Source organism: Cyprinus carpio, chromosome A15 (genome assembly GCF_018340385.1).
Source record: "Cyprinus carpio isolate SPL01 chromosome A15, ASM1834038v1, whole genome shotgun sequence".
NCBI lineage: Eukaryota > Metazoa > Chordata > Actinopteri > Cypriniformes > Cyprinidae > Cyprinus > Cyprinus carpio.
In genome coordinates, this window is record NC_056586.1 from 10,033,205 (window position 1) to 10,060,391 (window position 27,187).

The window sequence follows — 27,187 nt, forward strand, 5'->3', positions numbered from 1 at the left end:
ATTTGTTATCTGTTAAAATGAAAGAAATCACTTTGATATATTATCACTGTGCTAATATTAATGAACATTTTTGATTAAGGCAACATATGTTAAATGATTTAGACATAGCCTACAGCATATTACTACAGTGAAATTTAACACTTGCATGATACTGTTGTGGAAATAATTTACCTATCAGGGTTATTCATGGTATGTTGAAAGTAATTTGTTAATGCTTTTACACTTTTACATTTCCTTTTAATGATAGATGGTTGAAGGTTGAGTAGAATAATGTCACCACATTGTACACATTGCACAGTTTTTTTTCGAATATGCTTATTGCATTCATAGATTCCTTACAGAGAACCCTTCGCTGATTTTTTACTGTGTAACAGAAGTTATTTGTGCAAAGCATGCACAAAGATTTTATTCTGTAGAATTCCGTTCATATGTATATTATCAATCTCTGGTGTGTTTCCACATACAATGTTAATTAAAAACATTACATTTTCTATTATAGATACTACAGTGTGGTGCACGTGATGGAAAATATGTGGAAACATTTCTGATTACAACCCAGGCGTAACTATAAGAAAACAATTTTCTTATTAATTTCTCAGTGGTAGTGCAGTTTGTCATGGTCCTCTGCAGCTCTGTCTCTGGCTAAGCAATTTATTCACATTTGTATTGATGAATAAGTAGATCAAAATCAATACTCGGCTGAACTCTGAGTCCAAAGGGCACTGAAAAGGCTTTTTTTTTTTTTACAATTCTGGCTGGCTATCTCACGCTTTTATAGACATTGGACTTTAAGTGAGATTCTTAATTCTCTTCAAATTAAATCGGATTGAACATTTTAATGAGATTTATTGGTCAGGCTTATCCTGTGCATTGCACTTTTTAAGACTGAACCTTCATTTAGCACACAACCTTGTGGACTAAACTTTGTAAACAAATAGCTTAAAAATAGTCCTCCATCTGAAATGGTCACCAGGTTAAAGCAATTCAAATAATAAGCTCCAACGTATGCAGGATTTTGTGAAATGAGAAAAACAACACCAAAACTAAAAGAAAGAATAATTTATGAAAATAATAATAATAATAATATATAATATATAATAATATATAAATATAATCTGGTTAACATGTTCAGTATAATTTATTTATGTTGTCTTCTGCTTGTCCATTTTCTCACAAATGTATATTTTTATGGATTTGACAGCATTTAGTTTCGCTTGGATTTTACCCTCCATGTTGTAGCAACTATCTTCTGTAACACCCACCTAGAACACCATATAAACCACCTAGAAATACCGTATCAACCACCAATAACAACATATCAACCACTTAAGTAACACCCAAGCAAACACTATGCACTTTAGCATTCTCTAGTAGCACAATAGCAGATACTTATAAAACCTTGGAAATCAGCTAGTAACATCCCATTAACAACCTACAATCCAAGAAATTGCCTAGACCACCATAATTAATACTCCAACTATTAACACTCTAGCAACCACACAGAATGTTCTAGCTACCTAGAAACAGCAGCCCTCAGAACACCCTATCAACCACCCTATCAATCTGCATTCAATGTTTGCCTTAAACTTTCCTTTTCTTGTTGAGTATTGAGCAAAAAAAACAAAACAAACAAACAAACAAACAAACAAACAAACAAACAAACAACAACAACAAAAAAAATAGTGCAACAAATTCCCTAAAAGTGCTATGAAAGGTCAGCCCAGGTCATATCATCAATCTGTCAATAGGTCAGTAAAATGCATGCAGCTAAGCCCTCCATAAAGCTTAAGGGACACAGAGGTCACATGCTTATCTCAATAATGAACAAGAGTGCTTTAGATCTTTGTATAGAAATGCACAACTGTATTTAGCTGTTGTCTCGGAGGAAAACACCACATACTAGACCATTGCTGCTGAAGTTATAAAATGCATTACATGTCAAGAGCAGATGTGTTTATTATTTCGTTGTAGCTTAACAAGATCCTTGATATTAACACCCACTACAGTTCATATGATGAAGGCTGAATGTGTAAATGTAAATAGAGCAGACATGCTCGTAGGAAGTTTATTACCATAACGGAGAATTCTGCAAGGCGCAAGGATGTACCTCTGTGGAGAGACTGCAGGTTCATTTAGTTCATGTCAGTTTCAACTAGGATTGAGACGAGTTTTATTGCATTGCCGTGACTCAGTTTTGAGTCAAAAAATCAAAAAAGATTTTTTTGTGTGTTACAAGTTTTTTTTTTTTTTTTGACTCATCATGCATTACTGCCTCCAGATCTATTATATATATACACATATATATGTGTGTGTGTGTGTGTGTGTGTGTGTGTGTGTGTATGTATGCATGTATGTACAGGTATGTATATATTAATTCAAAAGTAGTTTAATGTTTAGAAAACCTTAAGTAGATTACTAAATAAATAAATCATGCACACAATTTACTAATTTGTTCCCTCGATGTACTAAAACATGCACAATTTACTAATTCCTTCCCTCGATTTGCTAAATCGTGCGCACAATTTACTAATTTGTTCTCTCGATTTATAAAACGTACACAATTTAGCAAATCGAGGGATGGAATTAGTAAATTGTGCACACAGTTTATAAATCAAGGGAACAAGTTAGTAAATCGTGTGCACAATTTAGCCTACTATTTGTTTTTTTTCCCTGCACGCCATGTGCAGGGCTCCGTAGATAGGCACATATGTGCATCCATGCAAAAACAAACAAAAAACTCAGACAGTTAAGTTGCTATGCTGCAGATATTTTTTTGAGCTCTACTCAAGGTGCTTCAGCACAGTCTGTGCTCTTTGCTAATGCAGATGGGCAAATAGGTGCAAGTTTAAAAAAAAGTGACAGGTGCTATCAGAGATAAGGTAATTGAAATGAAAAAAAAAGAGGCAAAAACAGCATATAAAACCTTCCCAGATCAAAGCAGGAGCCACAGACACTTTCTGCAGGGAAGCCCTTTCGTTGTTAAAGTATTTCCCCTTTTAATGCCTCTTATATTTCAGTCCATTGTTACTTTCATATTTTCATTTCACATCAGCCCCACTTGACTTGGAAAAGTGGCTGGAACTCAGATCCATCCCATTAAAAATGCATTATCCAGCTCCCTCCAAAGCATTATCCACTGAGTAGTGCTGCAAATCCACAGCCAACACCACTGAACAACACATTCTGAACATATAGCTTACATTTGGAGAATGAGAAAATTTAACATGGGTATTATGTTACTCATCATAACATTGTATTTGTTACAACCCTTGCAGAAAAGTACTATGATGATATTGTAGTATACAGCATCAGATGGTAATACCAGGGTACTTTTATACATATTACAGTATTGAATGATTATATGCACACATTATAGACTCTTAAAAAAAATAATAATAATAATAATAATGTTTCTTTTAAATGAGCAATTTTATGAGGCTCCTATGAAAATACCACTGGACATTTTTGAAAATAAGGCATTAAATAACTGATTAATGATCTTTTCTTTGCCATTAAAGTGAAATTACTGAACCTAAACATAGGAGCCTGATAAAAATGCTAATTGAAAAGAAAAATCTCGAAAAGACTTAGAGGTTTTTGCTTCTGAATTCTTCATATATTACTACTCTAGTCTTAGGTACTAATATTGGAGCAAAGAAGGTACAAACGTGTCTTTTTGGCACTACTGTCTCAGTGACAAACTGTTGTACCCTTAAAGGCTAAAAGTTTGCACTTTTTTTTTCTTCTGAGAGTGTAGAAAACTATGCTCTCAATTTCCGTCATTACCAACATAATTCAACATTTTGGTCTTTCTTGACTCCATAGATCCAATTAACATTCTCAAACAGCATTGCAAAGTTCTGGTCCCTCGACATGTTTGTGGCCCTTTTCATTTCAAGTCTATGAGATTTGTGCAATTGGAAGTGAAAATGATCAATTAAATAACTTAGAATTGTAATAGAACTTCTCTGATCAACAGCACCAATGTCACTAGAAGAGGTATGATTTCAAAACATCTTTTCAAACTCAAGTTTTTATTATTCCTAAGTGCCATCAAACTCATTTATCTAGCAGGCCATGGAGCTCGGATCGCTAAAGCTGATACCACCAGCACCTTTAAAGTGTTGCCTATCCATCCAGATTTATAGCGATCCTTCTGAGTCTTCTGGAAAGGTCCCTGTTACTTTGCTCTACACCTCACCTTCGGCTGCAGACACAGACCTAGGAACTTCAACTTTCTCTCTGAAGCACTATGCTGGATTGCACCAACAACCACACATTCCCTTACGTCTTTCATCTTATGGTAGATTTTCCAAACATTACACCTCCATCGCACCGCCGCGATAAGTATTTCCACACTAATCAATGTTTTCACCAAACTCAGCATTCCATTTTCAGAGCAGAAAACCTCAGGACCTCATACCACCATCGAGTTTTAGGCATCATCTTTGATTCATTTCATTCTCATTCATTTCAGGCATCTCCACCCTCTACAAAATCCACCAAATCCACTGCTTCTTTCCAACTCCATTAACAGATAGATGTACAAGTGTCAGCTACGTGCAATTCTCGGCCACCTCAACTATGCCATCTGGATAATTTTTCTAGGGAAATCCTTCCTGTCCTACCTTCTGTCTAAATTAGCAGCCATTTCATCTCTTCACAACAGTCATATAAGATGATGCATGCAAATGGAAATGCACATCCAGCAACAATTCCTCCCATGCCAGAAAAGCATCTTCTATCTCTACAACAACTAAATCTCTCAATCTCTCATACTGATGCAGCACCCTCAATAGGCTTTGATGGCTATTACGGTGGGTGATGGTTTTCATCCAAACAACCTCCGGAGTTCAGTTCCCTCAGTCCGCAGTCAAGAGCTTTCTCCACCAGATTTATGAAATATACCCCATTATCACAGCAACATCCTTTCGGGGCACGAATGGTCCAGAAAATCAATACCTATCTACATGAACAATGCAGTGATAGTTAAAATTATAAACAAAGGAAATCGTTTTCTGCTGTTGTCATGCAATCATGTGCAGGCTCACCTAATATCCGCCTGACTGCAATTCATCCTCCGATCAGCTCATATACCGGACACCTCATTCTCATAGCCAACTCATCATCTCGTTTCTCTTTTCAGAAATCCAGAGCCTTAGCCCAGAATCAACATTCATTCTACTCCAGCCTCTGCTGACCAAACATCTTACAAACGCTTCTCAAGTCAAGTCAAGTCACCTTTATTTATATAGCACTTTAAACAAAAAAGATTGTGTCAAAGCAACTGAACAACATTAATTAGGAAAACAGTGTGTCAATAATGAAAAATGACAGTTAAAGGCAGTTCATCATTGAATTCAGTGATGTCATTTGCAATCAAGTCAACAATATCGCTGTAAATGAAGTGTCCCCAACTAAGCAAGCCAGAGGCGACAGCGGCAAGGAACCAAAACTCCATCAATGACAGAATGGAGAAAAAACCTTGGGAGAAACCAGGCTCAGTCGGGGGGCCAGTTCTCCTCTGACCAGAAGAAATAAGCAGTTCAATTCCAGGCTGCAGCAAATTCAGATTGTGCAGAATAATCATCTGTTTCCTGTGGTCTTGTCCTGGTGGTCATCTGAGACAAGGTCTTTACAGGGGATCTGTATCTGGGGCTCTAGTTGTCCTGGTCTCCACTGTCTTTCAGGGCTGTAGAGGTCCTTTCTAGGTGCTTATCCACCATCTGGGCTGGATATGCACTGGATCCGGGTGACTGCAGTGACCCTCTGATCTGGATACAAACTGGAACTGGTGGCTACGGTGACTTCAGAATAAGAGAGAAACAGACTAGTATTAGCGTAGATGCCATTCTTCTAATGATCTAGCAAGTACATCAGTTATGGGAAGTGTTCCCAGTTCCGGTTTACCTAATTAATGCAGCCTAAAAATCCTTTAACGGATTTGGATATTAGAAGCGTATTAGTGTGTTATGTGTAAGCCAGGTTAAAGAGATAGGTCTTTAATCTAGATTTAAACTGCAAGAGTGTGTCTGCCTCCCGAACAATTTTAGGTAGGTTATTCCAGAGTTTAGGTGCTAAATAAGAAAAGGATCTGCTGCCTGCAGTTGATTCAAAAGCCATACTTAATCACATTGCCCCGAGCGTGCTTCAGTGTACCTCTTCGGCTGGAACAGCTCAAAGCTCACCATTCCCTCTATCAGTTCATTTCCATCAACCGACATGCTGCCTTTGCAACTTAATTTCTACATTAATTCCTTAAAAGATCTGAACGTGCTCTTTTCAAGCCTACTTATCGGGAATAAACTTCTTCTATAAACTAACCACAGGCAACAATTGCTCTGCAATCTCTTATTATCACACATCCAAGAACCTATGCCAAACCACCAAACGCCTTCTACTAACCAATAACCAGAGCCGGACAGTAACGGAGTACATTTACTTGAGTACAGTACTTAAGTACAATTTTGAGGGATCTGTACTTTACTCGAGTATCATTTTTGGGGAGTACTCATGACTTTACTCAAGTACATTTGAGAGGCAAATATTGTACTCTTTACTCATTTCTACTACATTTCTATCCATAACTGTAAGTACCCGTTACTTCTTCGGCCCCATCCACATGGAGATGGAGCTTACCCCAATCCGATCTTTTTTTTCCTCGTCTCAAGAAATATCCATGTCCACAGAAAACCGCAAAACGATGTAGTATGTAGTAAGACTTGGACTATGCTCATAAACCTTGCGCGTGGTACACAAACGAACATGGAACAATTCATTTATTAATCTGTGTTAATGTTAGTTAATAAAAAGACAATCATTCAGTGTTTGTTCATGTTTTTGTTGCTATTACGTGATGTACCGGTGTCTGATTAGGGCGAGACGTGGGCTGATGACTTCATCATTTCAGAAAATATACGGATTCGCCGTCCAGACGAAAACACAAGGGCGGCGTTTTCAAATTTATCCACTCTGGGACCCGGTTTCAAAAAACATCGGTTTCACTCTTCCAAAACGCCGGATTCCGTGTGGACGAAACGCTTATCCGATAAAAAAAAATTGTGTGACGGAAAAAAAGAAAAATCTCGGAAATTTGTTGTTTCCCTCTCAAACGTGATTGGATCGTGCAGGCGCCACTGATTGGGACACAGCCTATCAGCAATCACATTCAGCTATCCGCCAAAGACTTGACGACATTTGATTGAATTGAAGTACAGTACACACACACACACACACACACAGAGAGTTGTCACACATAGATTGTGTGTGTGAGAATGGTGTTATTCAGTTGAAAGTATTTTCTCCATAGCCTTTGTCTGAGGCCAATTTATACTAATGCGCCTAATACTGTCATTCAAATTAGCTGAATTTTATTTTTCCTTCTTTGTACGCTGACCTAAACACAGCTGATTAGCTGTTTTCTTTAATCATTATTATTTTCTCTTCTATGCTGCGTGTATAACACGGTCAGGTTCAGAGGTGTGTCAGAACATTGCTATATTGCCTTCTTTGCTGATTTAGGTTTATTGATTTGATTGATGAAAAAACAGAGAAACTCACATGTACACACAATTCTTAGCTGAATTTTCTTTTCTGATATTACACATTAATGTAAGCTGAGCATTTTCTTTGATGTTCTTGTGTTTAACACAGTCAGGTTCAAATGTGGGTGCAAAAATTCCATTAAAACTCTAGCAGAGGTTTGTCAGAGCGTTGCCATTGCGTGCAAGTAAGAAATGTTAAATAAAGCAACATGGTAAAAAGATGAAAATGACTTGATTTTACTTTCAATTCCTTTTACATTCTCCAAGGTATTAACATTAAAATTTTTCAATACTCCATGTAGGACGTTTCTGTACATAAATGTAAGCACTGTGGCAGTAGTAATGCAATATTTAGAAAATGTACTCTTGTACTCTCGATACTCAAGTACTTTTAAAAACAAGTACTTCAGTACTTTTATATAAGTAGACATCTGACTGTAGTACTTTTACTTGTACTTGAGTAAAATTTAGCAAGGGGTATGTGTACTTTTACTCAAGTAATAAAGCTGTGTACTCTGTCCGCCTCTGCCACTAACCTACTTAGCCTCTGCATAATCTCATACGATCATGCTATCCAAATTAGCATTCTTCGGCATCCTACGATGCTCAGAACTTGCTCCGACTCCTCTACATTCAATCCTTCTATCCACTGCTGTATTTCGGAGATTACTATACACTCCTCAGATACTCTCATCTACACCCTTCAAAGAAGCAAACTGACCAATTAGGAACATAATTTCCTATCTACATCTTCTGTCCATACTCCTTCTGAGTTCTTTCAAATCTATTTCTAAATATGTCCGCTCTCGACATGCAGGCCAAGCACTTCCTAAAGATCTGCTCTTCCTTACAGAAATCGGAAAGCGGCCACACGACCAGCATGCCTCATACCAGTGGGAACCTGTGCCCTTTTGAGGAGCCTGTGCTTACCAACAAACTCTCGTTGTTTACACTAAAATATCAAAAATTCAAAATATACACATATATGAAAAAAAAAATAATTACTGCATACATATTAATTAGTAGCTACCATGAAATTCAAAACAGACACACTGATGGCACTAATCAGCCTTCAAATATTGGATTTTAAAGGCATTTGCTGCATTTGAAACCACATACTTCCCTTCTGTATAGCAGGCAAAAAGCAATAGGCTAATGAATAAGTATGTCTGAATCCTTAGTATTCATATGAGAGTAGGGGAGAATTACCGGGGTGGTGTACTAATTCTCGTGAGATTCTGACATATGTAAACTTAAGTTGCATTTGAATATACCTACTTGCCTACTGAATAGTAGGAGAAAATAGTATTTGAAGAGAGTATTGCATTGCATTTTAAATTAAATTTTTGCTACCTATATGTGTCCATACAAAACCTCAGTATTCCTAAAAATCCCCTGATATCTGACTGCTTCAGACCAGATACTGAAGCGTGCATCTGATGGACACTTTTTTTTATCCCAGGAGGCCATGGGAGAGGATGTGTCATCATCGAACTGTCTATTTAACATCTGACAGGAAAAATGTTCAATGAGAATTGCAGATGAGCGCATCCAATAGACATGAAATAGACATCTTGAATGAGTGATGTATGTGTGCTATTATGTAGAATGTTGTCAACACTGCTTTAGATAATTGTAAGTAATGTACTGTTAATAAACAGTCTTGTCTGGATGTTACAGGGACAGATGAGACACAATGTACTTATCCAGTGCAGAGTGACTGATGAAGGAATGCTGCTATCAAAGGCTTTGAGTGAGTATACTACAGAAATTAATAAACCATCTTTTTAAATCTTATGGTGTAGTTTATTTTAATTATTGTAATTTCAAACAGAGTTATTACAGCACTGTTCATGTGCTGCAGAGCTTTTGTGGTGGAGCAGGGCCTGCAATGCAAGGTGACGGCGGCATTTGTGGGAAAAAGGGACAACCTGAAACAAAAAATATAAAGTAAGATAATTGTGTTAATTCTACTACAGAAATCAAATTACATTGTGCTGTTAAAATGACTGCTTTTGTATTATGTTTGTGCATTTTTGTAGGAACACACAGCAGCATCCTGGAAATGGTAGTGCTATAAAAGAGACCTTCCATCACTCCAACTGCCCTTGATGCCTCATTTCGGCCAGATGTTGCTGTGGTCTCTTCATCCTCAGTAAGCCCAGATTCAAGGTTGTGGGGTTCAGGGGCCCGTCATCAAAGTCTTCCTCATCCTCTCTGTGCACTTAGGCAAGGACAGCCTCGATGTCCCTTTCCCATCCATGATCAGATTCCAGTATGACTGCAGCATTTAGGGACATGATAAACTGCAAAAACAGGTGAAGGTGGACACGGTGGTGAGCTGCACAATTGGCACAGCTAACATGAGTTAGTATGTGGGATGCAAATATGTGATCATTAAAACAATAAGTTTGAATAAAGCTTTATTTCAATTGTTGATGAATATATATATATATAAATATATATATATATATATATATATGTGTGTGTGTGTGTGTGTATGTATTGTGATGGTTACTTCTATGCATTCTTTTACTCATTTACTCATGTTTCCTGTTGTTGTCAGTGAATAAAATATAATTATTTCATTAACTAATGCATTAATTCATTGCTTGACTGAAAATTGAGATATTCACCTTGGCTGCATTTGTCTAGTGTGTATTCATGCATAGCTATGGCATATAACGAAACAAATTACATTTATCTTTTTTTACGAAACATAATTTTTTTAGTTAAAATATAATATACAATATTAATATAATGCATAATAAATAATTCATTATTGGTCAGCATTTATCATAATTATTGCGCATAAGTGTTGGGGTAGGCTAGCAATGCATTCTGGGGTAAATTTATTTTTTAAGTTAATCATTTTCTTTTTTGAGTATAAAATCAACAAGACAAGATCTTCGAGCAGCAGGCCAACGTTTCCTTTGTGCAAACACAGAGGAAAATTGTACTAGGTAGGGTTGTTGAGTTAATTATGCTATGAGGTGTTAGTGCACCTGTTGCTAATTTCTTCTTTTTATTATTATTATTACTGCAGAATTTTTATTTACAAGCAAGCTCAGGGAAAGATGGTTATATCTTTAACAATGAACAATTATAATGACAACAAAACAAAACAAAACAAAACAGAAAACATAAATATAACTGGTCTGAGTACATAACAGTATGAGATTATACACAGAAAAATCACAATGACACTGTTTAATATCTTTGAATATTCCTAATATTGATGTAATCATAATGCATCAAAGGGGTCATATGATGTTGCTAAAAAGAACATTATTTTGTGTATTTGGTGTAATGAAATGGGTTTATGCGGTTTAAGTTAAAATACTGTACACATACTGTATATTATTGTTTCTCCTCTTTGCTCTGCCTTTCTGAAACGCGTAGATTTTTACAAAGCTCATCGGTCTGAAAAGTGAGGTGTGCTCTGATTGGCCAGCTATCCAGTGCATTGTGATTGGCCAAAAATGCCTCAAACGTGTGATGGAAATGTTACGCCCAGTACTATATTGTGATGCCCTGTGTCCTGGAGCGCCGAGACAAAAACATTAAAACCCATTACAAACGAGACATTTGTTGCATCCAGTGGGGAAATAATTACGGATTATAATGACAATACCAGCGGTTCTCAATTTCAGTCCTCGCGCTCCCCAGCTCTGCATATTTTGCATGTCTCTCTTTGTTAACACTACTGATTCAAATAATCAGCTCATTAGAAGCGAGCTCCGTCCATGAATTGTGTTCTGATTGACATGGTCCCTACACAGTGTTCATTGCTCCCTACTCCCTGAGCAGGGGAAATCTGTTGAAGTTTATTTCACTTCAGAACATTCATTCACGGATTTGAGCTGCGCAACATCTTCAAATCTTCAAATTAATACAATTTAAATTCACGTCTTGCACATTTCAATGCACTTTGAATGGAACATATACATTCGCTTCAAACTAGAATCATGGTCTAATATCTTGTGATGTCCAATTCACAGGGCACTTACGTTCGAATAGAACAAATGTCTGATGTATAAGATAAACATCCAAATGTGCAGAGCAGGGGGAGCGAGGACTGGAATTTTCCGCATTGCGTTGCATCGCTCGGCGTAAACATAAAACCATGTCTGCATTTGTGATCGGAGAAACGACAAACAACAAGGGCTACTCTACACTGCTCAAAATTCGCGTTTGAATCGTCAGAGGCAAATCCTTTAAATATGTAAACGTACTTACAGACTGTGAGTCAGAACAGCCCGCATTGTAGTCTACTCTCTGTCAATCCAGAAACAGTGCTCCATAAAATGCACTGCACACATCTGTATATTTGGGTTGAACTGTTCTGGAACAGTGTTGTATATACAACTTAACCACTGATTTCTAGTCGTGCTCTCTTTTGGAAGACCAAACAAAGTAGTTTTGCTTTCACAAGGAAACACACAGCATTTCCACAACATGGCAGCGGCGGCAACAGTGAGAATAAAAGTTATGCCTTTCTTTGCATGAACATTTGGGCAGTGTAATGCAAATCTTCCTACATCATGACGTAGACATGTGGAGGCGTGTTAGGATGAGCCGTTTTAGGTAGGCGTGGTTGTCTCTTATCTTTTATAAAGAATCTCTTTGGGTTTGAGACTTTAGTCTTTGCAACTTTACGAATCTTCTTTATACAAAAAGAGCTTGTAACACTCCAAGGAAAACTTGAAATTGCATCATATGACCCCTTCAAAAAAAAAAAAAAAAGAAAAGAAAAAAAAAACATTTTTAGTTGTATTTGTTTATATGCCTGAGGGATGAAACGAGTGTTAAATCCTACAAGAAAAAAAGCCAACTTTTCTTGTGGATTTTATGATTTTGGGTTTTCATAATAAATAATATATATACACACAAAATATATGGGCAGCTGTGACCACAAAATAAGCAAATTTCATTAACATCAAAATATTTAATATTTAAAATCTTTTAAAGGGGTCATATGATGCGATTTCAAATTTTCCTTTCTCTTTGGAGTGTTACAAGCTCTTGGTTAATAAAAAAAGATCTCTAAAGTTGCAAAGACTAAAGTCTCAAATCCAAAGAGATATTCTTTATAAAAGTTGAGACTCGTCCATGCCCCCCTGTAATGGCTCATTCAAACACGCCCCCACATGTCTACGTGAGTATGTGGTAAGATTTGCATAACGCCGCCCAGATGTTCACACAAAGAAAGAAGGCATACCTTTTTATTCTCATTGTAGTTTTAATATTGCCGCCGCCACCATGTCGTATAGACACTGTGTGTTTCACTGTGAAAGCGAAACTACTTTGTTTGGCCTTCCAAAGAGGACGATATCCGCTTTGTCATACCTGGGGCTGATCCGTGCTGGTCGCTGAGGAAATACATCAACTTTGCACTGTGGATCTCAGAATGGGCTTTCACCCTGGACGAAGTGGAGTCCAGCCCGGGTCGTCACATGTGGTTGCCACAAGCACAAGGTACGCTCCTTCGTTGAATCCGACTCTGCTCACTCAAGCCAGCCGCGGCTCACTCTAGGCCTCCAGCCTCTGCTCACTTAAGGCCGCGGTGTGTGACGCTGACATTGAGAAAGCAAAACTACTTTGTTTTTGCCTTCCAAAAGAAGACACAATTAGAAATCATGTTTATATCACGTTTATAATGGGTTTTATGTTTATGTCTCGTCGCTCCGGTCGGACAAGGCATCACAATATGTTAAGAGGCATAACATTTCCGTCACACCCTTGAGGCATTCGGCCAATCACAACGTGCTGGAGAGCTGGCCAATCACAGCTCACCTCACTTTTCAGAGCGAAGAGCCTTGTATGTACAGTATGTGGAAAATAATGTGTTTTTTAACCTTTAACTGCATAAACACATTTCATTACACCAAATAAACAAAATAATGTTCTTTTTTTGCAGCATCATATGACCCCTTTAAGCTGTTGCATCCACATGGTGGATGATGTCCAGATCGCATTCATACTTATTGCGATCAGTCTTTAGAGTACATACTCTTTTAGTGCTTGTTAAGTAAGTACAGTACTTAATGAAATTAAGTATCTAACCACTGAGCATGCAGTTTCTAACACAGCCATTGTCTCTATTTTAACATGAAATACTGTTATAATTGAAAAGTAATATCAAATAATTGAAAATGTTTTTATTTTCAATAGGATTTTTTTAAATTATAATTATCACATAAATATTAATTAGTATCACTAAAAAATCAAAAAAAAAAAAAAAAAAAAAAAAAACAAAAAACAAAAAACATACATTTTACTGAAAAAAAAAAAAAAAAAAAAAAAAGTTCCAGGTCTTCGGTCACTTTTGACCATGAACAACACATGTGTGACCCCCAAATGAACAATACCAGAGGGTTAAATATGTATCCTACATCTAATCCTCCAATTTATATGCCTCTGAAATCATTTGTTATGACTTCTTTCACAAAAATCAAGCATTATATTTGTAAGGCTGTCAATAACTTGCAAAATCTAATTAAAATACAAAACAAAAGCAAAGATGCTTTTTTAATCTTAGTATACTGCATGTCTAGTGTGTACAGTGCATTTTATCATATATGTACACATGCACATATTTCTGTTGAGGTCTTCCTAAAAGTCTTTCTGACTTGATTCATCACCAGTCCTTGTTCCAACTGGGGCTTCATTAAAATTCCCCTTAATAGTGTACAATCTTAAAAATAAAGGTTCTTGATTTGTAGACATTTTTCTCTTTTAATGATTCTTGGGTTGGATATGTCTGCTTTGGAAATAGCTTGTGAGAACATTTCCAAGTGATCTGATGCCTTAAAGGGAATTTGCCTTAAAAACCCGTTTAGATCTATAGTTGGAACCTTTATTGAAACGTGTAGAGCACACAACTGAATTACACAGAATTTTAAATGGGTTTTCAAATTTACTCAAAACATATCAGGCACATCTTGTTTATGGCGGGTCCTTTTATATGAACAAGCCATTTTGTCTTTTTTGACATACACAGTCACTGATGATGAGTACATACATGTCTGTTGATCTAACAACAGTGTTTTAAGACAATATACAATATAAAAAAATATATATATATATGCTCTGCTACGAGGGAGTGGAAACCAGTTAATAGAAAAGGAAAATATATTCTTAAATTACCCTGGACATGGGCAATAAAGCCCAGCTAGTCCAACTGCTGATGTCTTCAATAGTGTTCATATTACTGATGCACTATAATATTAACATTAGGGGAGACATATCAACCAGCAGGCTTCTACGTTTCCATAATGACTCCTAGTGGAAAGGAATAGCCATATATCTCTTAGCGCATTGAAATACCAAAGAAGGCCTGTACTGTTTATCAATGTGTATGCATTACTGTGATACTGCTAAAAATAGTACAAAAACTCATATCACATATACAACTTAAATAAAACCATCTTGTAATTGATCTTAAATGGATTTAGAACTAATTTAATACATTTAATGAAGAAAATGTTCATGCTTCCCCATACAAAACCTCTCCACTCTGATGGCATTGGCAGTGTAGTGGATAGATGCTAAGATTTATTTTTTATCTTTAAGTTTTATTTGTCCAATTCATCATATTAAGGGTTGACATCAACAAAGGTCCTATCATCTCAAGTGGTCTTAATTTCATGTTTTGTTTAGAAAAAAATAAGAATGAGATTTTAGAAATATCTAGGCCATAGGGCTATACAGTGCAGCCTCTGAAAAGGCTCTGAGGGCCTAGCCTAGATCTGCATGGAGTAGGCATGTGTGTATGTGTCAGCTACCTGCCTAAACTGAGTGAACCGGTGCACTAGAAGAGACTCCCCATTGACTGTGACAGTATGGCGGTGATATGATGAATGGATTGTTTCCGTGTCATTTAATTACTTGCATTTTCAACTTGTTGGAGCGCAGTCATAATATTACCAAAAAGAACAAAGGAGGAGCTGTGATTCCTAAAACAAAGGGATTGATAGGGATCAAATAATAATGGATTATTTCTTGCTTCCACAAAGTACACAGATCAAAATTGGATTATTCAATCAATCATTTGAAACACAGGCAAACTCAATTAGTGCTAAATGGAATGTAATTTCAAAAGATGGATCAGATAGGTCCTTTAGTTGTTACCCATAATTGATGTTCGTGTCTCAAGGTATATGACAGACAGCAGGACTGATGCTTGCCTGTTAGATCTGAGTGGCGTTCCTCTGGGAACAGTTCTAGGCCCCACTGAGTTGTAAGAAAACAAATTTGTCAGCATATGTCAACTTTTAGCAGGGTTCAAACCAATGAGGACTAAAACACCTGGAGGAAACTATTGATTAGTATTAGCAGTTCTGTATACAAGTGTTTTTAAACTAATCACTTGAGCTGTAAATGCCATATAAATTATTTTGGAGCCACAGGAGAATTACATGCTAATGCATTGACTTAATGGCACTGCTAGAATGTCTGTAATCACAAACCCTCCACTAATGATTATCCTAAGGTGTGATGTCAAAGGCAATAGACTGAGAAAACATGTGTGCTGCAATTTACTAAGGCTGTAAACTTGATGTGCCTCAGACTTTTCATATGTTGCACATCTTGCATAGTGTTGCAGCAATAGGGGGGCTTCTATCAGAATTGTGTACAAATCATTTTGCAACCCATCAACAAATCAGTAAGACTGCCGTTTTAAAAGATTCAAAGAGTCATTAGTCACCACTGCTCTAATGTAACCTCTGACTGAATTAAGATAACCAGACACTGCATCAATTTTCACAGATAGAGAGGAATTATGGGTAAAGCTTTGATCCTGTGCAGAGAGAGAGGCAATGTTGTAAATGGGCTCTGAAAAAGTAATGTGAGAGGTATGGGCATATCCCAACACCCCAGACGTATATCTAGTAATCCACAGAATGGCCTAGGGATTTTATCCATCTTCCATTACCAGAAAAAAAAAAAAAAAAAAAAAGACGGGGAAAAAAAAGTAAATATATAATCCTTGAAAATGTTAATCCTTCATAATGGTAGTTAGTTTACAGGGTAAAGGGATAAATAAAATAAAGACATGGGTAACACTTTAGTTTAGGGGGCAATAAATTAATCTTATCACAACACATGCAAAAACAATAGTATCTCACAACAGCTTATATGCCTAATTACAAAACACAATAGTTTTCATGCATTTAAATCAGCCTACCTCCTTTCACACTACTAATAACTACACTACATCTGACACATTAACAACAAACCTTTTATAGGTCTGGCTTGTATACAGTTGTGACTACTCGTAGTAACTATTTTACATGTGTGTCAGTAAGAACAGAGCAATACTTTGATTTAACCTGTTTCAGTGTCAAAATAATAATAATAAAATAAATGATTCACAGATGTAAATTAACCCAAACATTGACAATTGTTTAAGTGCAGCCTGTTTGACATTGGTATATCTCTCAATTGGCACAATCTTCTAAAACTCCATGGTTCGATCCCTCAGAATACTTTTAAATCTGTCATCCTCTGAAAGTTCAGTAATTTCAAGCCGAGACGCTGATTCATCTTCCACTAAAGAGGCTTTTAAACAGTCTAATTCAGCAGTGAATGGGATGATCTGAAATGTAATTTATTTCCGTAGAATTTGTCCTCTTCAATCTTGGCTTGAGGTTTTCAAGCAGAGTTGCATACCCTGCAGTACTCACTTTTACAACCTCTGCTACTTGTCCACTTGCCTTTAACAAGGGTGGAAAATGTGTGAATTGTCTCTCTTTTGTAGATGTGTCTTGATCAGCTTGAGTTTGTTGACAAATGTGAAAACACGCTGCACCAGGTCAGGCAGCATCCCTAAATTCCTTTGCAGATCCACATTCAGTCGATTCAGATAATGCAGCATGTTGACCAAAAAAGCCAAGTCTGAAATCCACTGGGGATCATGTTGCTCAGGATAGTCTTCACTGGATTCAAAAGCTAAAAAAAAAAGAAAAAAAAAAAGAAAAAGCACATTACCTCTTGAAAGCCATCTCATTGCAGTGAAGAAGCAGATGAGATGGAAGATCTTCAAGTTCATCAACAAGATGTTTTAACTGTCTTTTGAGAGCATGTCTGCGTATAAAATTTATAATTTCAATCACAGATTTCATGATGTTCAGTTTGTTTAGAAACCAAGTGCTCCTGATGGATAATACAGTGAAACGTCCATAATTCTGGAAAACGATACACAGCCCTACAAGGCCTTTCTCATATCCTAACATGGCTGGAGCTCTGTCCGTGCTTATTGCTGTTAGTTTTGATAACTGCAGATTAGCTTTCTCAACAACAGTCATCAGTGTCTCTTTCAGATTTATTTCACAAGTTCTGTCTTTCAGCTGCACAATGTCAAGCAGCTCTTGTTTAATTGTGCCGTCTTCTGACACAAACCGTACAAATACTCTCAATTGCTGCTTACCTTGGCTTGAACATCACAAGACTCATCCAACACAATGTTGAAATAAAGGCACTTCGGAAGATCTGATAGTAAATTTGTTAACTACTGAGTGGTTAATGTCCGATATTCTCTGTTCAACAGTGTGCCATGACAGTTTAAAGGTCTATTACTGAACACTTCGGTATTTTCAGGATAAAGAATAGCAACAACATCACTAAAGCACTTTTTAACAAATTCCCCTTCACTGTATGGCTTTTTTTGCACAAGCAATTTTTCCTGCTAGCATGTATGATATTAATGTGAATGTCTCTGAATGCTTGGTAAATTTCCAAAAAATGTTTGCTGTTCTGATGGATGTTTCAGTGTCTTTAACTTGTGCATGCAAAGTTTATTGCCTTTGGGAAATTATGGTAGGATGGAGTAGAGGTGAAATGGCGCTCAAAATTTGAAGCTTTTTTAAAATGTGACAGCAAAGTCTGGCATTTTAAGAAGAATGGCTTTCCATTTCTTTCAACAAAAAATATTAATCTTCCCATTCAGATAGATATGTTCAATGCTCATCTTTGTATTTACGCTTATCTGTACGCTTCCCTGACTCTGTCATGATGATTCATATAACGAACCTCACGTCAATCATGTTATTTGATAGGCTAACACCCTTTAAACCACACAAGAGGTTCTGTAAAAAACGTATAAATAATAATACATATTAAAAATCCAAATTAGATTTGGCAAATTATTTTAAATTCATAACCATTTATTTCAAAATTAAGTTCTGAAATTTTAAAAATAAATTGTGATTGTAAACACAGAAAATGTGGATAGATTGAAGAGCTGCACAAGAGCAATTAAAGAGCCCCAAGCGGTTCACCACCCCTGAGCTAGCTGCTTACTAGCATGCATATTACAATATTACAACCATATTGGCTTTTTATTAGTACTTGTAAAGCACATATAAATGCCTGACTCTTCATGACCAAATTTTAGATGCCTTAATCCTACACCATACCTAAACTTAACAACTGCCTTACTAACTGTTAATATGCAGAAAATTAGGAGTTTATTGGGGCTAAAGTCATATTTAAAGGGGTCATATGATGTTGCTAAAAATAGCATTATTTTATGTATTTAAATTAATTAAATTTGTTTAAGTTTAAAAAAAATTAAAACCAATTAAAAACATTATTTTCCACATACTGTAGATTATTGTTTCTCCTCTATGCCCTGCCTTTCTGAAATGCGTTGTTTTTTTACAAAGCTCATTTGTCTGAAAAGCGAGGTGTGCTCTGATTGGCCAGCTATCCAGTGCATTGTGATTGGCCGAATGCTTCAAGCGTGTGTCCGAAATATTACACCTCTTACCATTCTGTGATGCGTGTCCTAGTCAGAACACCGGCGGTACAAGACAAAAACGATAAAACCCATCACAAATGAGCCATTTGTTGCATCCAGTGGGGACATAATTACGGATTATAATGATATATACTGTGTTTTTACGCATTGCGTTGCATCAAGCCACACAAACATAAAACCATGTCTGCATTTGTGATCGGACAAACGACAAGCACTACTCTACAGTACACTGCTCAAAACTCGTGTTTGAATTGTCAGTGGCAAATCCTTTACATATGTAAAAGTACTTACAGACTGTGAGTCAGAACAGCTGGCATTGTAGTCTTCTCTCTTAGGATCAGGAAACAGTCCTACATAAAATGTGCTGCACACATCTGAACATTTGGGTTCTGGAACAGTGTTGTAAATACAACTTAACCACTGATTTCTAGTTTTGTCCTCTTTTGGAAGGCCGAACAAACTATTTTCGCTTTCACAACGAAACAGCATCTCCACGACATGGCGGCGGCAGCAACAGCAAGAATCAAAGGTTACACCTTCTTTCTTTGCGTGCACATTTGGGCGGCGTTATGCAAATCTTCCCACATCGTGACGTAGACATGTGGGGACGTGTTTAAATGAGGCATTTAGCAGGCCGTGGACGAGTCTTAACTTTTATAAAGAATATCTCTTTGGGTTTGAGACTTTAGTCTTTGCAACTTTACAGATCTTCTTTATTCACCAAGAGCTTGTAACACTCCAAAGAGAAAGGAAAACTTGAAATCGCATCATATGACCCCTTTAATGGTGAGAATTGCCCCCTAAACTAAAGTGTGATTGAAATAAACATGGAGTTAGGGCGAGGCTGAAGGGTCAAGATTGGGCTGGTTAACACTGCTCCATGGAGTGCTACAGTGGTAATGTATTTTGGTGTTCATTACAATAATTTTTTTTATTTCACTTCTTTTGGACTAAAGCACTGCAACACCCACTGACTGCAATGATAGGGATTGGAATAGCCAGGACAAGTGGGGAAGTCGTGGCCTAATGGTTAGAGAGTCGGCCTCCCAATCAAAGGGTTGTGAGTTCGAGTCTCGGGCCGGCAGGAATTGTGTGTGGGGGGGGGGTGCATGTACAGTTCTCTCTCCACCTTCAATACCACGACTGAGATGCCCTTGAGCAAGGCATCGAACCCCCAACTGCTCCCCGGGCGCCGCAGCATAAAATGGCTGCCCACTGCTCCGGGTGTGTGTTCACAGTGTGTGTGTGTGTTCACTGCTCTGTGTGTGTGCACTTCGGATGGGTTAAATGCAGAGCATGAATTCTGAGTATGGGTCACCATACTTGGCTGAATGTCACGTCACTTTCTTTTTTTTCACTTTCACAATGTTTAATATAACTCCGACTGGATTTGTCTAAAAGAAGAAAGTCATTTACACCTAAGATGCCTCTGGGGTGAGTAAAACACAGCCTAATTTTCATTTTTGGGTGAACTAACCCTTTAAGACACTATAGCAATATAGTACAATCACGCCATGCTAAGGTAGAGGAATGACTATAAAGTATTATACTGTAACTTCCATAAGCAAGCAATGCCCATAGAGAAGTTAAAAATAACCCAAGGTTTAGAAGGGCTGAACTCCCTGAGGTCACACCCGGCCTGGTTAATCATTCCAGAGTACTCCTGCAACTTTGGCACCCAAGAAGTCAAGAGCTGACAAGTACAATAATGTCAGAGAGCTTGAGCGTGATACAGTCAAGGGCTCACTGTTGGACTTGTTTGCGCAGTGTATGTCTCTTCAAGCGGAAAGGACCCTGGCCTGCAAGACTGGGACTTCCAGGTTATAAAACCTAGCGAAAGTGGACGCCGAGGCCCAGCCGGCCACCTCACAAATATCCGCAATGGACACACCTCTGGATCATACCCAAGACAAGGTGATGCCTCTGGTTGAATGGGCCCATACACCGATGGGACATTGAAGGCCCAAGGAAGAGTACGCTAGCATGATAGCATCTACTATCCATCTAGAGAGTCTTTGCTTCTTGACTGGATGCCCTTGGTGCGGTTACAGAAGTTAACAAAGAGTTGTTCCGACCGTCTAAAAGTGGCACAATGCTCAATGTAAATTCATAGAGCTCTGATGGGGCAAAGCAGAGATAACTCTCTGTCCTCTTCAGAGGGAGGAAGCACAGAGAGCGTAATGACCTGTGGTCTGAATGGAGTGGAGAACACCTTGGGTACGTAACCATGTTTTGGTTTTAGGATGAAATTAGAGTCATTAGGCCCGAATTTCAAGGAGGCCAGGCTAATGGAAAGTGCCTGCAGGTCCCCTAATTGATTTACAGATGCTAGTGCCAGGAGCAGAGCAGTCTTCAGCTACAGTGACCGAATCTTTGTAGACTGTAGCGGTTCAAAAGGGGGACCCTTCAGGGCCCTCAGCATAGTGCGCAGATCCCATGAAGGGACAGTTAGGGGGCAAGGCAGATTCAGCCTCCTGGCCCACAATAGGGGCATGAGAAGCCGCTATAGCCACTACATAAACCTTGAGCGTGGGTGGGGAGTGTCCCTTATCCAGCAGCTCTTGCAAGAATGACAACACCACTAACAGATCAGAAGTAGAAGGGTCTTTGCCGCAGTTTCAACACCAAGCGGAGAAAAAAAGACCACTTAGAGGCGTCTTGTAGACAGGGTTCTATCCTCTGATATTGTGTTAAAACTCGCCCTGGGAGGCTTGAAGGCTCCTGTCGAGTGGCCAGAGGTGTAAGGCCCACAGGTCAGGCCGAGGGTGGCATATTGTCCTGTCCACTTGAGGGAGGAGATCTCATCTTAATGGAATGGGCCAAGGGGCAGCTACCAACAGCTGAGTCAGCTCTGATAGCCACAGCTGGTTCTTTCAGGGAGGGGGCACCAGGAGAACCTTGTGTTTTTGTTCATTGATTTGCCTGATTACCAGTGGGATCAGGGCGATCTGGGGAAATTCAATAAGAAGGAGGTTGGGCCAATCGTGGGCCAATGCATCCCTGGTCTTCGAATAATAAATTGGGCAGTGAGAGTTGTCTTCTGAGGCTAAGAGGTCTACCTCAGCCTAGCCGAAGATCTGCCAGATTCTCGGAACCATCTGCGGATGGAGCATCCACTCCTGAGCCCATTCCAGAAGGCAATCTACCAGAAGGAAGAGTTAATTCAATTTGCCCGGTATATGCACCGCTGCTCAGCGAGCGCAGGTTCAGTTGAGCCCATTCCAGAAGGCAATCTACCAGAAGGAAGAGGTGCTTCGAGGAGAGGCCTCCTTGGCAATTTATGTAAGACACCACCAACATGTTATCTAATCGGATTAGCACATGGTGCCCCTTTAGGACTGGCAGAAAGAACTGACAGACCCGACACACTGCTAGCGTTTCCAGGCAGTTGATGTGGAAGCCTTTCTCTACCTGCGAGCAGTGGCTGAAAGTCGGCATGTCCACACACAGCACTCCCCAACCTGCGTTGGAGGCATCTGTTGTGACAATTTTTCTTCGGCAAACCATTCCCATGGCCACGCCCTGTTCCATCGAGTGAGAGTTCTTCCAGGGGGCCAGGGCTGTTATACAGGTCTGATTCACCCTGATATGGAGGCGTCCATGACACCACGCATTGGATGGAACCCGTGGTTTCAGCCAGCGCTGAAGGGGATGCATATGAAGCAGGCCCAGTTGTGACAGCGTACTGCTCTGATCTACCTAGGAGGATAGAGCCGCTCAATGTAACGAGGGGCGCTGATATTTTTGTGTAAGACACAGATCGAAGCGTAGCAGGGAGAGTGAGTATACAGGCACTGTTTCTGCGTGAGATCACTCAAATGGGGTTGCTTAGCTACCAGGCTTCGCTGTTTCTCTCTCCGTGGCTCGCTGAGAGAGGAGAAATGGGAGAGTGGGGCTGCCTTTAGTGAAGGCAGTCCGCGAGTGGAGAAGAGCGAGACTCATACTCTGAGTGAGCATTCTGTCTCAGTGAGCGTGCAGCTCACTTCCCTCCTGAGGTGGATCTGAGTGTAGCAGGGAGAGAGAGCAATCAGGTACAATGCCAGCATGAGATCGGTCAGACCCGGTTGCTTATTCCATGACTCCGCTGTGTGTTTACAATCCAGCTGCAAAGGCATGTCATCGACGAGCAGGCTTCGGGATCAGCATAGAGTGTAGAGTCATTGCTGAAGGAGAAATCAAAGAATCCTGTAGCGAATGCCCGCTTATATAGGCAGATGGTCCCATCCATTCTGGCGGGCTCTGATGGGCTTTGTCGCCATAGGCTTGTGCAGCTCCACAGTCAACTTTGTAAACACTGAATCGTTGATTGATGCTGCTAACGACAGAACTTGCAACCATAGATGGCTATTGATGCTTTTAGGAAACAAACACTAGAGCATTAATATATATATGCACACTGACTTGAGGGAAGCCAGAAGAACTGTCAAAAAAAAAAATAATAATAATAAAATAAAAACTGATGTAAACTGCCTCCCAATGTTGTGATTGACAGGATTCGATGAACATTCTCTTCCTGAACTTCTGTTTAGAACTGTGTTAGTTTGATTTCAACAGGAAATCAATTGGCAGCTGTAAAAAAAAAAAAAAAAAGGTCCATCTGTAATGAATAAATCATAACACAATCTCAAGAATACCATTTAATAAGTCATTTATTTGAAGCAAAACATTAAACCAGAACTGATCACCTTTCAAATAAGACTCCAAACCCCTGTGTCGCAGCCACCAACTGAACCAGCACTAATCACACAGTTTGTACTCTTCCTCCATATGTTATCATGGATAAAGATATTGATCCCCACCTCATGCTGTCAATGTGTCACTTCTAATCAGTCATCCAAGGCAAAGTCTTCTCAAGTGTCAGCTTAAATTCAAAGCTGAACACCTCATTTTCCATCTCCTGGCCTTGGGGTGTATATAGTCACTGGCCACAGGATTGTTTTCCATCTTGAAAAACAAAACAAAGCATGGAAATCACTTTTACAACCCTTATGAGATGGCCTTCAAATCTTTAACCTAGGGTAAATTAAATAACTGGGGAATGTTTACTGTTTAGCAAGGAGGGGAAATGTTTTCTAAGAGAGTTAGGTTGTGGCCATGTTGTCATGAGATTTTCCATAAGGGCACATGTCCTTATATGTCAACATTTTAATAAAAAAAAAATTCTTATTATTAATTCTTAAGCTCACCAGCTTATTTATTTCAGCGCTTTGTTCTAATACAGAGCTATTCAAATCTGACTGACAACGAACCTTATTAACAATTTTACTTGCAATTAAAACCTTTAGCAGCTGCCGCCTACAGTGCTTATTTTAATATTAAATTATCAGTTTCAGCTGAAGAGATTTATTTCCTGGGTGAAGAGGTCATTTAGCGGTGGAGTTGTTACAACCCCAACAAGGTGGTCATAATGAAAGCTAATAAATTAAAAGCTTCTCTTACTCTAGGCTCAAGCATACACTGAATGCAAATGTTCGCATTAATCATTTGAGTGTGAATAGAGACTGATTATGGAGTAACATGGAAAAGAGATATTAGATAGTCTCTCTATACTTACACTGTCTGAGGATTACACACAGTATGAGTGTGTGGGTGTTCAGCTGGGTTATGTGTCATTAATAAATTAACTGACAACGCCTTTTACATTCTAATTCAGTTCCGGAAATTAAATTGAATTTGAACTGATGCAGCAAACAGGTTTTTATTTGAATTTTAATTTAAGAAGAAATAATTAAAATGGAATGAAATGTGAAATGCAAAGTAAATCGCATAACTGTTTCAAATGCAATTTTCAATTATGCATTACAATAAATCTTCCTTCCAATCGTTTTTTTTTTTTTTTAATTTAATATTAAAATCTGAAAAAAAAAAAAAAAAAAATAAAACGACATTTTTCTTTTTTTTTTTTCATTTGTTCAAACAAAACGAAAAATCAAAAATTTGGCTTCATTTTTCATTTGTATGTTCAGGGATAGAAAATGAATAAGCAACCAGAATTTTCGATCTCTACATGTGGGCGGGAATAAAATGCCCCTCTCCCCTGAATGGTCAACCAAACATTACAACATAATAACAGTCCTTAAAAAAACATAATAAGTGTCATCAGCTTCTATGGATTCTTTACATGTTTATTTCTACTATATTTTATCTCTTTCTCTTCATCAAACAGACGAAAACGAATGGTTTGACACGAACAGTACCGAGGCAGAGCCTAGACAGAGCATTCTTTTGTGTAGGCATAAATTCTGCAACCTACCTGTGAAATATTATTTTATCTCATAAATATTAATTTACTCCGCACCTGCACTCGCAACTACCTACTAGCTTACATCTTTGTCACACTGCCTGATTTATTATAGCTAACCACCTATTAAAATATATCTGGCAAAGCTCCACAATGCACTGCAGCATGGGGAGAAAGTATTGTAGACATGAGCAGACCTCTATTAATTTATACGAACATAGGTAGTTTTAGACAATAAACTGAGTTTATTTAATTAAAAGCATCTTCAGACGCAGGTTCTATATCTCTGAAAACTGATTTATTTGGTAACAGCCTCATATTATTCTAATGTATTTGATGTAAGAATTTAACATTAAAGATGACATACAAAAAGTAAATAAAAAAAAAATTAAAAAAATTAAAATCACTTGCCCCTTATGGGAAAGTTAATTTCTGACACTGCTGACAACTGGCTTATTGTTTGAAGTGTTATTTCAGGGTTTAGAAAGGGGTTGGAATGAGTTTATCTTCAAATCATGACATCAAACATTTCACTAAAGTCAATCATTGACAATCAAACAAGCACTCTGAGGAACAAATAGTTCCATGCCAGTGGGATAACAACATATGATTTCCTAAATTTGTATAAAGTGTTCTATGAATAAACTCAAAATAGAAAAATAATATATGTGCTGTGAAGGTAAATTACACAAAGTAATTTATTTTCATATCTGTCATATTATTTAAGTTCCTATTTTGTCTAAAACACCGCGTATTGTCTAAAACAAAAGTTATGACTGTATGTTCACATAAATTGATAGTGGTCTGTGCTTCACTACAATACATTCTCCCCACGCTACAGTGTGTTGCGCAGCTTTGCCACATAGATTTTGATAGGTGGTTAGCTATAATAAACCAGGCGGTGTACCAAAGGACCAAAAGGTTCTGCCTAGGTACAGTTTGTGTCAAGCCATTCATAAATCTGGCTGTTTGATGAAGAGAAAGAGATAAAATGTAGTAGAAATAAACATGTTAAGAATCCATAGAAGCAGAGGACTTGTTTTTTATTTGTTTTTGTTTTTTTGTTTTCTGGACTATTATTATGTTGTTATGTTTGTTTGACCAATCAGCAGTCAAATATTCAAGTTGTTTATTCGTTTTCTATCCCTAAATGTAAAAATTAAAAATGAAGCCAAATTCTTGTGTCACTAATTGGCCAGGTCTCCTCGCCGGGCAAACCCAGCGCACTCCCTCACCTGAGTATTAATCACACGCACCTGCCATCCATCTGAACCCTCATCAAACTGGCTTCATAAGCACCCAGCACCTCACTGCAGCGTCTGGTCTCGTTGATATACGTTAAGGACTAATGCTAGTAGCATCATTGCTACTCTCTTTATCTAAATGTCTGAAACTGAACTTACCTCCTGTTATCTCCCCAGCATGTTTCCCTCGTCCAAGTCCTCCATGGTCTCCATGCTCCTGGTCTTCAGCTCCTTCCCGAATTCCTGGTTCTGTAAGAAAGAGACTTTCCTATCACTCCACGACCTCTCCACTTCAGAATCCATTACAAGTCTATCCTCCTGGTTACCTGTTGAGCTCAGCTGTTGTAAATAAACAAGCCTGTCCTCCAACAAAAAACGACCATATAGGTTGTTT

At 38.2% G+C, this 27,187-nt stretch overlaps 1 long non-coding RNA gene across 1 annotated transcript; it reads right to left on the minus strand.

The window, feature by feature from the left end:
• Positions 1–16,800: 16,800 nt before the first annotated feature.
• LOC122147683 lies at positions 16,801–27,062 on the minus strand. The gene is made up of 3 exons (XR_006161738.1): positions 26,953–27,062; positions 24,108–24,252; positions 16,801–17,498 (listed from the first exon to the last, which is right to left on the minus strand). It is a non-coding gene; the product is annotated as an uncharacterized LOC122147683 (long non-coding RNA).
• Positions 27,063–27,187: the final 125 nt, after the last annotated feature.